The sequence below is a fragment of the Gopherus evgoodei genome, chromosome 6 (assembly GCF_007399415.2).
Source record: "Gopherus evgoodei ecotype Sinaloan lineage chromosome 6, rGopEvg1_v1.p, whole genome shotgun sequence".
NCBI lineage: Eukaryota > Metazoa > Chordata > Testudines > Testudinidae > Gopherus > Gopherus evgoodei.
Genome location: NC_044327.1, coordinates 93,331,840 through 93,343,430, shown reverse-complemented (window position 1 = coordinate 93,343,430; position 11,591 = coordinate 93,331,840). Strand labels below are relative to the sequence as shown.

At 41.5% G+C, this 11,591-nt stretch overlaps 1 pseudogene; it reads left to right on the top strand.

Annotated features, from left to right (window-relative positions):
- The first annotated feature begins 2,226 nt into the window (after nucleotides 1-2,226).
- On the top strand, nucleotides 2,227-6,986 carry LOC115654047 (annotated as a pseudogene).
- The last annotated feature ends 4,605 nt before the right edge of the window (nucleotides 6,987-11,591 follow it).

Sequence of the window (11,591 nt, the reverse complement as noted above, 5' to 3'; positions counted from 1 at the left end):
GTATGTTATGTTGGTTAAGGCTCCTTGTGTAGTTATCACTAGTATTCAATAAATAACTTTTATGGTTAAGTTGGTTGCTTCTCTCTCTCTTGCTGGACTTTACTCTTTTCTGGTGTTAGCTTCCCCCATTCACTCTACAGCAATGCTTCTTTTATCTAAGCTAAAGATCCCTGCAGAGCCCAGAATGCTGTGGGGTTTGCTCATCAAGTAGGTTACTGCCAGTACAATTGTGATGTGAGCGTGGGGACAGGGATGTGCTGAATCTTGGACACATAAGGGTAACAGCTTGAAAGTGCTGCTTAACCCAGTCCATGGAGCCCAGGGGCATAAAAGGAGAGTCAGCTTCAAAGTGCTGCTTCATCCAGCCCAGTGAGTCCAGGGACATATAAGGGGTCAGCTTGACAGTGCTGGTTGACCCGGTCCGCTCAGACTTGCTCTGTTACTATATGTGTGGGTGGGTATGTGCTCATCCGGTTCTAGGTCCTGCAGAATAGCTCCATTGGGAGGGGACCTGTAGAAGGGAGAAGTAAAGCTCCATATGAACACACAAGTGACACAAGCAGTACATTGATAGAATTACAAAATCCCATTCCCCCAAAAAGTAACCCAAATAAATGAGCATACCCCAAAGTAATGGGCAAATCTGGTAACAAGGCCCTGATCGCACAGAGACTGACACATGTGCTTAACTTTACACATGTGAATAGTTCCATTAAACCACTCATTTACATAAAGTTAAGTATATATGTAAATCTAAAGGCCTTGATCCTGCAAGCTTCATTTGGACAAAATTCCCATTGAAGGACAGGATAGCATGTCCCCAAGTGAAAATTCTCTGACTAAGGACAGGATAGGGCCCTAAGTATAAAGCATGAAATTTCTACAGTAATAGTGTATTAATATTTAATATGCTGGCCACCGCATCCAGATTTATTGTACCATTTGTGCATTTGCTCATAATAATCGCAATCGGAAAAAGTAAAACAAACTTCTAGGGGATGGACTATAGAGCAAGTAAAATGAGATTGGCTTTCAAATATTTGAATTACAAGAAGGTTTAAGGTTGTGCAGCATATTTTTACTGAAAGAAGAAGTGGTCTCATGGCAGCCTCGAGAAAGCTTTTAACCTGATGAAGGGGATTTATAAGATCAATTGGTATTAAAGAGCACAATATACTCTAAAAGTTTGGTATGGGGCACATTTTCTGTATTGCTCTTCCTGGAGCACTCATCTCAGTTACGTGGCTGCAGAAAGAACAGCATTGTGTCACACAGATAAAATGGAAATTGTGAATTTTATTCAATTTGTTTTTCTGGCTGGCCATTTTATTGGTGGATTGTTGGGATATTATAAGACTCTTTCCTCCTCCACCGTGCATAAAGTCATAGCTAAGTGCCCTCTTCACTAGCTTTGGTCTTATGGGTCACAATGGTTTATAGATGACCTGCAGCAATAAAAGCATGTGTGTATTGCTACGGTGCTGGTGGTGTAAATTTGATTTTTGGACTGGGATATAGTTTTTTAAAAAATTGTATGCTGTGGCTGTGAAGGAGGCAAGGAAATGGTTTTTTGCCTTAGCATCTGCAAAATCTTGATCAGTGGATTTGTTTTGGGTTGTGGGAAGCTTGGGAAATCCAAGCTGTCTCTGCTCTAGGGCTGACTCAAGATCCCCCTGCTGTGAGGAAGTTCCTGCCTACTTTTCAGATAAAATTGCTTGGATTCTGTCAGAACTGTTTGCTTCCAAGGAAATAAAGAATGTGGTGGAGGGGACAAACAATAAGTCTTCTATGCTTGAGTTTGAGTCTGGCTAGTGTTGCTCTCTCTGGGACACTGGATATGTGAGGAACACTTCGGCCATCAGCTTGTACTCAAGATCCAGGTCATTGCTCGCTGGTGAAGGTCTACAGAGAAAAACCAAGTATATTGTTGATAGAGATTGTCAATGTCTCATTGAGAAAGGACACTTAAAGAAGCAAATCTATGTCCGTAATGAGGAAGAGTGGCCTCATTTCCAGGACAGATGGGGTTAACTCACCTTGTTAGGCACAACTAACCCTGCCCCCTTTGCCAGAGCAGGGTCCTTCAGCTCAGCTGGAGGCAAACGAGGGAAGGAGCCAGAAGTCTTTCCCAAGGAGCTAAACCCTCAGTGGAGCCTATGACTAGCTGTGGCAGGAGACAGTTTCCCTGAGCTGTCCTGGAGAGAAGCCCAGCTGCTGTCCTGGGAGATGGAGACATCCCAAGAGGAAGTGGAGAGTGAACTGCTTGGCACAGAGATGAAGACTCAGCAGATGCCAGTAAGAAGTGGCTCAGGAAAGCAAGACATTGACTCGGCTGTGCTGCTGTGAGACAAGGGACACTTCCCCGCCAGTCTTGTGGTAGGATCACTCATCACTTCCAGAGCCTTGGGCTGAGACCCAGTGGAGCAGGGTGGACCTAGGTCCCCCTACCCTTGGCCGTGTACTCAATGCTGGATAAGCACCAACCCTTCGGACAGGAGGCGTGAGCCAGAGACAATTTGGTTGCTCAGCCATTACCCCGAAGGCCTGAGCCCTTGTCTGCTTACTTGCTTTGCCCTCATCCAGGAGGCCTGAGCTACCATTTGCCCAGTGGCTTAATTGTGAACCAGAAAGCCTGATCAACCCACCTGGTGCAAGCACTGATTCCCCACTGTCACTGAAGGGGGTGCCCTGGGCCTGATATCCAAGGAACCTTACAATGTCCTATACACAAGAAACCATCATTGGTCACATCCATATAAACTAAAAAGACCAAACTAATTTTTAAAGATATCGAGGTAAAAATATATATTTACATAAGACTGAAGTCTTGCTAGATTTTAGTATAGGGGAAAATGTTATGATTTTAATCATAACAATTCCTTGAGAAACTGGGTGTATTATGGAAACATTGACCTAATCTTAAATATAGTGGAATGGAGCTACTGAGTGCTGCAATTATATGAAGATTTTCAGATTACATTTTAAAAGACACGTCAGAACACTCTAAAAATGGAAATATTCAGAAGATTAGCAAACTAAGAAGAACCACTGTTTATTCTCTTAGCCCAGATTATTTTTCTGAGGCTTCCTGTTATTTGTGGTGTACTTTCTGCAAACCACAAGCCCCTATACTAGCTAGCATGTATTTATACAGAGCTATAATGAAGCAAACTTAGATCTGTGACTAACCTCTCTGATCTAGCACTTGCACCAAGAATTAATTGTTACAAAAGATCATGATTCTTGGAGACAAAAGATTCTTGGAGATCAGGAATAGTAACAATTATTCCTCTTGAAATGCTTGTGCTGTGTAACAAACATGTGAATGAGAACGTTTTGGGTGGAAAAATAAGAGTGCATGTGAGGAAGAAGGAAAAAGCCTGGCAGACAGAGGAGAACAAGGTTATGGGCTATGTCCTTTGCTGTGGCAGAGGTGCACTCTGAGCAGCAGAGGAGTGGGGTGGCCCCTGGGGTTAATCATAGGCCAGGCCAGCTCTCCAGTTGGAGTGTAGGGGCTCTCTGGCAACATCCTTTCCCCTCAGCCATGCCCCTACAATGGAGACACCAAAGGGGAAGGGAGGGTATAAGGATGGCACTGTAGTACAGGATTATAGTCTCTTGCTCAAAGAGCATTGCTAATTTCTGTGCATGTCAGAAAAGTGCGTAATTATGAATTCTTCTCTAGTCTAGTAACAAGTGCTGAAGAATAGTGACATACATAATATAAATTCCCGATATTTTGAATTGCAGTGGGACATAAAGAACAGGGATTTAAAGATGCCTCAAACTGTAATCCAGCATTTCTCAATCTGGTGAGTGAGTTTTGAGAGGGAGGTCTGACACTCCCCCCCAACCGCCCGGTATTGACAATAGGTATCAAATTAGTTTACAGGAGGGGGGTGAATGGCAAAGGACAAAAGGAAAGGACAGTGGGTATAGGAAAAGCTGTCTGAGCCTAGCTATGTCCCTCCCAGACATACAGAGCAGTGGGGCAGCCCCTTCAAAGGTGCTCACTGTCTTTTACTGGTCTCTTATTAAAAGATACAGACTCACTCAGTAACCTCCTGCCCAAGTTTTTCTAGAATGTTCTCTGCTCCCTCAGAACTCAGCATAGCCACATTAGCACAAGTGGTCAGACCTCTGAGAGCCACCAGTGGATCCACCTCATGTTCAGATGCGGGGAGGTGGAGCCATCAGGAAATGAGGGAGCAAAAACCAGGAAGGGCCAGAAACATGAAATAAAGGGAGCCCAGGAGCAAAAAAGAGACAGAAGGAACAGAGAGAAAATAGAAAGACAATCCATTGTGCTTTGCCATGGGAGCTTCAAGGCCTCTGATCTGGTAACGCATTGTAAAAGGGGGCTGTTTAAAAAAAAAAAAAGTGAGAAACCATATTAAGCTCATAGGGCTTGATCCAAACCCTGTAAAAGTGAAATAGGTAGAGGGAGTTGGGGAGGGAAGCTCTTTGGACTTCAGTATGGGCTTTGTGTCAGTCCTTTGTTTTCTGGGAGGATGCCCTGCATCACATAATAGTAAGTAAGCATCCTGGCCAAGTAAGTAGTGTTGAAAAAATTTCTAATGGAAGTCTGCAGATATGAAGGTGCACAGGGGCAAAGAAGAACTTCACTCCACCTGCTACCACAAAAAATAAAATGCAACTTGAGTAAGGCAGCAGGTTTTCTTCTGGAACCCAGTGAGTTTTATTTCTGGTATACATTACAGCTTTCTGATTAGCGCTGGCTGAAAAAAAATCAATGAAACTCCTATCCATTGAAAAATGCAGTCTCATCTGAACAGAAATATTTCACAAAAACATATTGGCTTTAATGAAAATTTCATCTGGAAGGTTTCTCAGATGATGCCTTAGGACACTCACCTGGGATGTAGGACACCCAGGTTCAGAGTAGAGAGTGGGTCTACTAGATGAGTGACACAGCCACTGGGCCATGGAGTATTTCAGGGTGGGTCTCATTCTCTTGGTTTTTTGTGCAAAATTTTGTGCAAAAAACTAATTGTTGTTTTCCAGCCAGCCCTACTTCTGATTCTATGTCACGAACCAACTGAACACTCTATTTTCCACTGAGTTACATGCGTAAGAATATAAGTATTGTAATACTGGGTCAGATCAAAGGCCTATCTAGCCCAATGTCCTGTCTTCTGATAGTGGCCAATGCCAGGTTCCCCAGAGGGAATGAACAGAACAGATAATCATCAAGTGATCCATCCCTTGTTGCCCATTCCCAGTTTCTGGCAAACAGAGGCTAGGGACACCATAGCTTCCCATCCTGGCTAATAGCCATTGATGGACATATCCTCCATGAATTTATCTAGTTCTTTTTTGAACCCTGTTATAGTCTTCACAACATCATCTGGCAAGGAGTTCCACAGCTTGACTGTGCATTGTGTGGAGAAAAAAACTTCCTTTTGTTTGTTTTAAACCTGCTGCCTGTTAATTTCATTTGGTGGCCCCTAGTTCTTGTGTTATGAGAAGGAGTAAATAACACTTACTTATTTACTTACTTCACACCAGTCATGATTTTATAGAACTCTATCATATCCCTGCTTAGTCATCTCTTTTTCAAGCTGAAAAGTCTGTTTTGTTAATTTCTCCGCATACGGTAGCTGTTCATACCCCTAATCATTTTTGTTGCACTTTTCTGAACCTTTTGCAAGTCCAATAGATCTTTTTTGAGATGGAGCGACCACATCTGCATGCAGTATTCAAGATGTAGGCGAATCATGGATTTATATAGAGGCAATATATTTTCAGTCTTATCTATTCCTTTCTTAATGATGCCCAATATTCTGTTTGCTTTTTTGACTGCCGCTGCACATTGAATGGATGTTTTCAGAGAACTATCCACAATGACTTCAAGCTCTCTTTCCTGAGTGGCAACAGCTAATTTAGACCTCATCATTTTATTTATATTTGGGATTATGTTTTCCAATGTGTATTACTTTGCATTTATCAACATTGCATTTCATCTACCATTTTTCTTGCCGTCACCCAGTTTTGAGAGATCCTTTTGTAGCTCTTTGCAGTCTGCCTGGGACTTAAATATCTTGAGTAGTTTTGTATCATCTGCAAATTTTGCCACCTAATTGTTTGCCCCGTTTTCCACATCATTTATGAATATGTTGAATAGGACTGGGCCCAGTACAGACCCCGAGGGACACCACTATTTACGTTTCTCCATTCTGAAAACTGACCATCTATTCCTACCCTTTGTTTCCTATCTTTTAACCAATTACCAATCCATGCGAGAACCTTCTCTATTATCCCATGAATGCTTATTTTGCTTAAGAGCCTTTGGTGAGAGACCTTCTCAAAGGCTTTCTGAAAATCTAGATACACTATAATCACTAGATCCCCCTTGTCCACATGCTCTCAAAGAATTCTAGTAGATTGAGAAGCTGTCATCAACTTATCAGAAGACCAAGCCAGTAGAAACTGTGAATAATAAATAAAACAAGCAACATCCGAGCTAATTTTTAAAACCTATCTAAGGAAAAAAACAGGAAGACAGAAGGAAAGGAGAAGTTAAGAGCGCGCAAAGAATGGCCCAGGAGAAATGTGAACATGAGGTGGTGAGAAAGAAACTAGAAGAACAAGCTAAAGCCAAAAAACAAACTCCACCTCCATCTCCCACCCCACAGCCAGCTGATGAGAAGCTGCCCTCAAGCCAAGTTTATGAGGATGCAGTTCCATATGAGTCAGAGGCAACCTACAAGAATTCCAATACAATATATTCAACTGTACATGAGCCAGAATTCAGCTACAAAGCTGAAGAGTCAGACTACCAAGAAGCAGTCAGTCAGCAGGAGTCAGAAAATGACCAAGAGACAGTCTATGAAGTGGCAGGAGCAGGAGACCTCTATCAAGCAGAAGAAAATACTTATGATGCATATGAAAATGAACTGGGAATTACAGCCATTGCCCTTTACGATATGTTATTGTCATCATTTGTAGATTACACTAATATCTAGGCATAGTTTTATGAGATGAAGGAGGAGACCATCCTTCAGTATTGCCAATTATGTGCCCCAATCTATCAGAAACTAATGTTTGTAAAAGTTGGGGTGCTTACATAATCCTGGAATTAACCTCTCCATTTTCCAGACCAGCCACTTAAAGAATCCATCCGGAGCATTTCTTGAGAACTGATACCTAGTGGGAAAGTTCATTGGGAGTTCAGTTAGTTTCAGATGGTTGACTGGCAGTGCCAAATTAATCCAATAAAACTGCTTGTTCTTTAATACTGGGTGGCCCACAAAGTACACGAGGTTTATCAAATACAGTTGATAAAATATTTTTTAAATTTAAACAACCATTCACTAATGCTTTACCCATAAAGCATTATTGCCAGTGCAGCATATATTCTTCTGTTAATAGCAAGCGCAATATTTTTCACTTATACTGAGATGGTGTCTCCTTTCTTTGACTTATGATACTTTTTAAACCCTTGGATATAGTGACTTAAATGAATAAAATGTCTTCATAAAACCATTGTTTGGCCTAAGCAGATTTGGCTGCTTTAATTTATTCCAAAGATAATATGGAGATTTCTATTTAGAAATCAATTAAATGTTTCTTTAGCTGTGAAAGAATCCTTCAAAGTATAAGCTTTCTTTCAGGCTGCAACTCACATATTGCAAACATATTAAATACTGTCTGTTAGCTGATATCTGTTGTTACCAACACTAACTGCACTGGGGGTCTGGGAGAGTAGGGCTAAATAGGATGCATAACATTCTTATTATACTTGGCACTAAGGTAGTCCCTTTTATTTAAGAACTCGGTGCCTCCTCCAAATTTCCCCCCCCTGCAACCTGTGCTTCTCCCTCCTACAGGCAGAAGTGAAACAAAAAGAATAAAAGAAGAGACTATTTCCTCAATCTGCCCCAATTCCACAGGCTCTACAACTTACTGCCTACTGTACCTGTCTAACTTGTAGATGCATTCCATACTTCATATCCCATGGTAGGAGCCACATTGCAGTGGTCCACAAACCACTGCATCACCAGAGAATGTCAGTATGTTGTGATAGTCTATATCTTTATGTTTACCCTTTTTACAAGGCTCAGATAAATTTTGTACAAATGAGATATCATTTGAAAACTCAGAATCTGCTGAACATTATTGTCTCAGTTAGATAAGCCTGGCAATATTGCATGATATAAAATTCTACTGTACAAGACATGTTCCAAGCCAGGGGAAATAGCTTCAGACGGTTCCCCAAAGACAAAAGGCTAGCCAAAATCTCAGCCAGGTGTCAACATAATCAAATGGACTATCGCCTGGTTAAGTGGCCATTCTTTGACAGGAAGATGTGTGTGAGTGAGAAATTTACATCTTGGCAATGGAATAGCTGGAGGTTTCCATGCACAGACTTTCTGTTGCCTGAACCCCAGCTAGAGATGATTCTCAAAGAAGAGAATTGCTATAAGAAAGGGAAGCAAACTCCTCAGATCTCTCTGCCCTTTCTCTCTGCCACGGCATCCATGATGCTTGAAGGACAAGGAAAGGAACATTAGACTGGGTGAGGGTTCCTGGCTGAAAGGCATCCAGTCAGTAAGACTGCAAAATCATGTGACAAGAGACATTTTGCTTTGAATTCACCTAGCTTGTTAAGTTAGGTATACGTTTGCATTGTACCTTTTATTTCTTTGTAACATTACTGATGTAACATCACTTGCAATGTTGTTGCAAAGTGGTGTTATGTGTGTGATGATACCCCTGAACAACAGTGCCAAATATGTGCTCTCAGGCACACAGGGGAAGATGCTTTGACATTGCACGTAGATTCATGGATTCCAAGGTCATGCTAGGAGAAGGTTCGAGAATATAGTTTTGTGTAGCAGCAGCCAGTTCGGTGACACACTTCTTGTTCCTCCATTCCTTTGGAGAGGTAAATGCCTTTGGCAACATGAGAGATTGATGCTCAGTCTACTGCTTTAGTCTGTGCTGCCTTCAGCACTGATCCGATCCCTGAGCTGAGAGCACACACACAGCAGCGATGGAGTGCAAAACCAAAGTTCTTCTCACTTTCTTCTCACAAAGTTCTGCTGCTTAACTGAGGGGCAGAAGGGCCTCTTAGTAGGTTGGGTTCCAAGCCTGGATAAGGTCTGCAGGGGACTTATCAAAAACATGCAATTTCTTTGCTCTTGCTGTTGTTGTACCATAATCTACCACATCCTTTCTACTGTGGATCATGTCAATTTTGTTTGCATTTTTAATTACACTTCATGTCACCAGATTTTGCCTGTAACTGGAGATGGGCACAAGTTACAAAGTATGAACCCCAAACTCAATCCCAATCAATTTTTTTTTGGATCTACAGAGAGAGGAGCATGCTGCCAAGTTTGGCTCTGGAGTGGAGCTTCCCACAAGTGTGATAGAATTCTGACCCAGGGTCTTAGTTCAGGCCACCTCTGACATGAACTTCAGAAGAGTGGGCAAGTTACGACTCTATGTTATTTTTCTTAAGCAGTCTGGACTTGCTTTAAAAATAACAATGCTGCTGTATTCTTCATAGGAAACTGTGTGTGTCTGAGTCACGTAATATGGTTTGCCTTTCTCATTCAGGGTTTGAAACTGGCAGACTATTTATAGTTACCACTGCAAGGGTTTATCCTTCAGGGATAATATAACATGCAATTTCTTTGTACTCTGTGAGAATGGAACATCATGATCAAATTCAAAATGGTCACATAATTTTTTCTCATCTTTCTCGCCAATATATTTATTTTGTGAGGGGCAGGACCTTCAGCAGAGCTTAGTTTCAAAATTCTCTGTTCTTTATAGTTTCAGAAATCAAGTCAACGAGAGCCAAGTCACTACATCAGGACACTTGAATTTATTTACAGATATACTTATAATGCTCATCACTTTACTATCTAAATCTGCCTATAGTTTGCTCCTTCTTACCACAGGTCTGAATTTGGCATCATGGGCCAAATTAAGCCCTCACATGAACTTGTGTAACTCTCCCAGAATTCATTGTATGAGCTTCTGAGGTGTATGTGGCAGAACCACTGCATTTCAGTAGAGATTTCAATCCATAGTGATACAATTACTATGGGAAACAACTCTTACATGACCTCCGTTTTATGAACATAGGGAACAAGAGAATCTCGAAAAGTTTCTAGGTTTGATCTGAATAAACATTAAAAATTAAATTGGGTATCTCAGAAGACTAAGCTTGCACATGAATTTTCTGATACCTCTTGGTTTAACCAGGTTGGAAATACTACTGGAAAAACATTGCTTTTAATATCAGATCAGATCTGAAACCAAGAGATAGAGGTGCATGCAAAGAAATAAAGATAACAGAATTATTTTGATTCACCCAGAAAGTGTGGTTTATATCCTGTTATTATTTTACTCAAAATAGTGTATCCACTTCTCAACATGCTACCTCACACCTATTCACTGTTTGTAATTCTGTTTGAAAGGCAGAAATGACCTGTTGTGTTTAGCTATTTGGTAAAGTATCATTAGTGGTAGAGCTGTACACTGATTTTGCTTGCTTGTTTTTCCTTTTTCATTTGGAGGCACTTTACCAGTCTGAATTTTTGTCTCTTTTTGATATTTTTTCTCAGCCGCACTCATTACTTTCCTTTTGTGTTCTTCATATGTAACACAACAATAAGAAAGGTAGCAATGTCAAATCATAGCCATGGTAATATTAAACCATTCTGCATCTCATGTTCCTCAACCATAAAATGAGGATATTTACCTACTCCCTGTTACCTGTTTACCTAAGGCCCAGGCAAGGCCCGTTGAAACATGGAAATAAATGCATGGCCACACAGATGGTTTTGGGGAGAGGGCTTTGGCTTCTTTGACAATGAGCTGATGTTCCAAGAAAGATTATGGGGCAGGACTGGGATCCATCTATGAAATATACGGCTCCCTCGATATAACATGACCCGATATATCCAAATTCGTGTTATAACACGGTAAAGCATTGGTCTGGGAGGGGAGCGGAGGGGGGGCTGTGCACTCCGGTGGATCAAAGCAAGTTCAATATAACATGGTTTCACCTATAACGCGGTAAGATTTTTTGGCTCCCAAGGACAGCGTTCTATCGAGGTAGAGGTGTACTGGGAAGAACATCATCTGGCCAACTATGTCTTATGGGAGATGGTGAAAAAAAAATCTGGCCAATGTGCATATAGGCTCAAGTAACGACGACAAGGGGAAGGAGCTAATTTCTGGAGAAGGGTCTAGAAATCACAACTATTAAAAAGGCAAAAAGAAAAGCAACAGGGCAGTCTGCCAAATATCTTTGTTGCCTGTAGACAAATTGAAGGAAACTGGATGAACCGGGAGTCATGATATATGAAGAAAATTATGACTTAGTTGGCATCACAAAGACTACTCATGATTAGAGCACCAGCACTGAGGGATGTAACTTGTTCCAAAAGGATGGGCATGGGAAAAAAGGAGGAAGTGTTGTGCTGTACATCAGTAATGTGTACACGTGCTCTGAGGTCCAAGGGGAAGTGAGTGCCAGGCCTATTGAGAGTCTAGGGGTGAGAATAACAAGGGAAACGACCAGTAGCAATGTTATGGGGGGATGAGTCTTT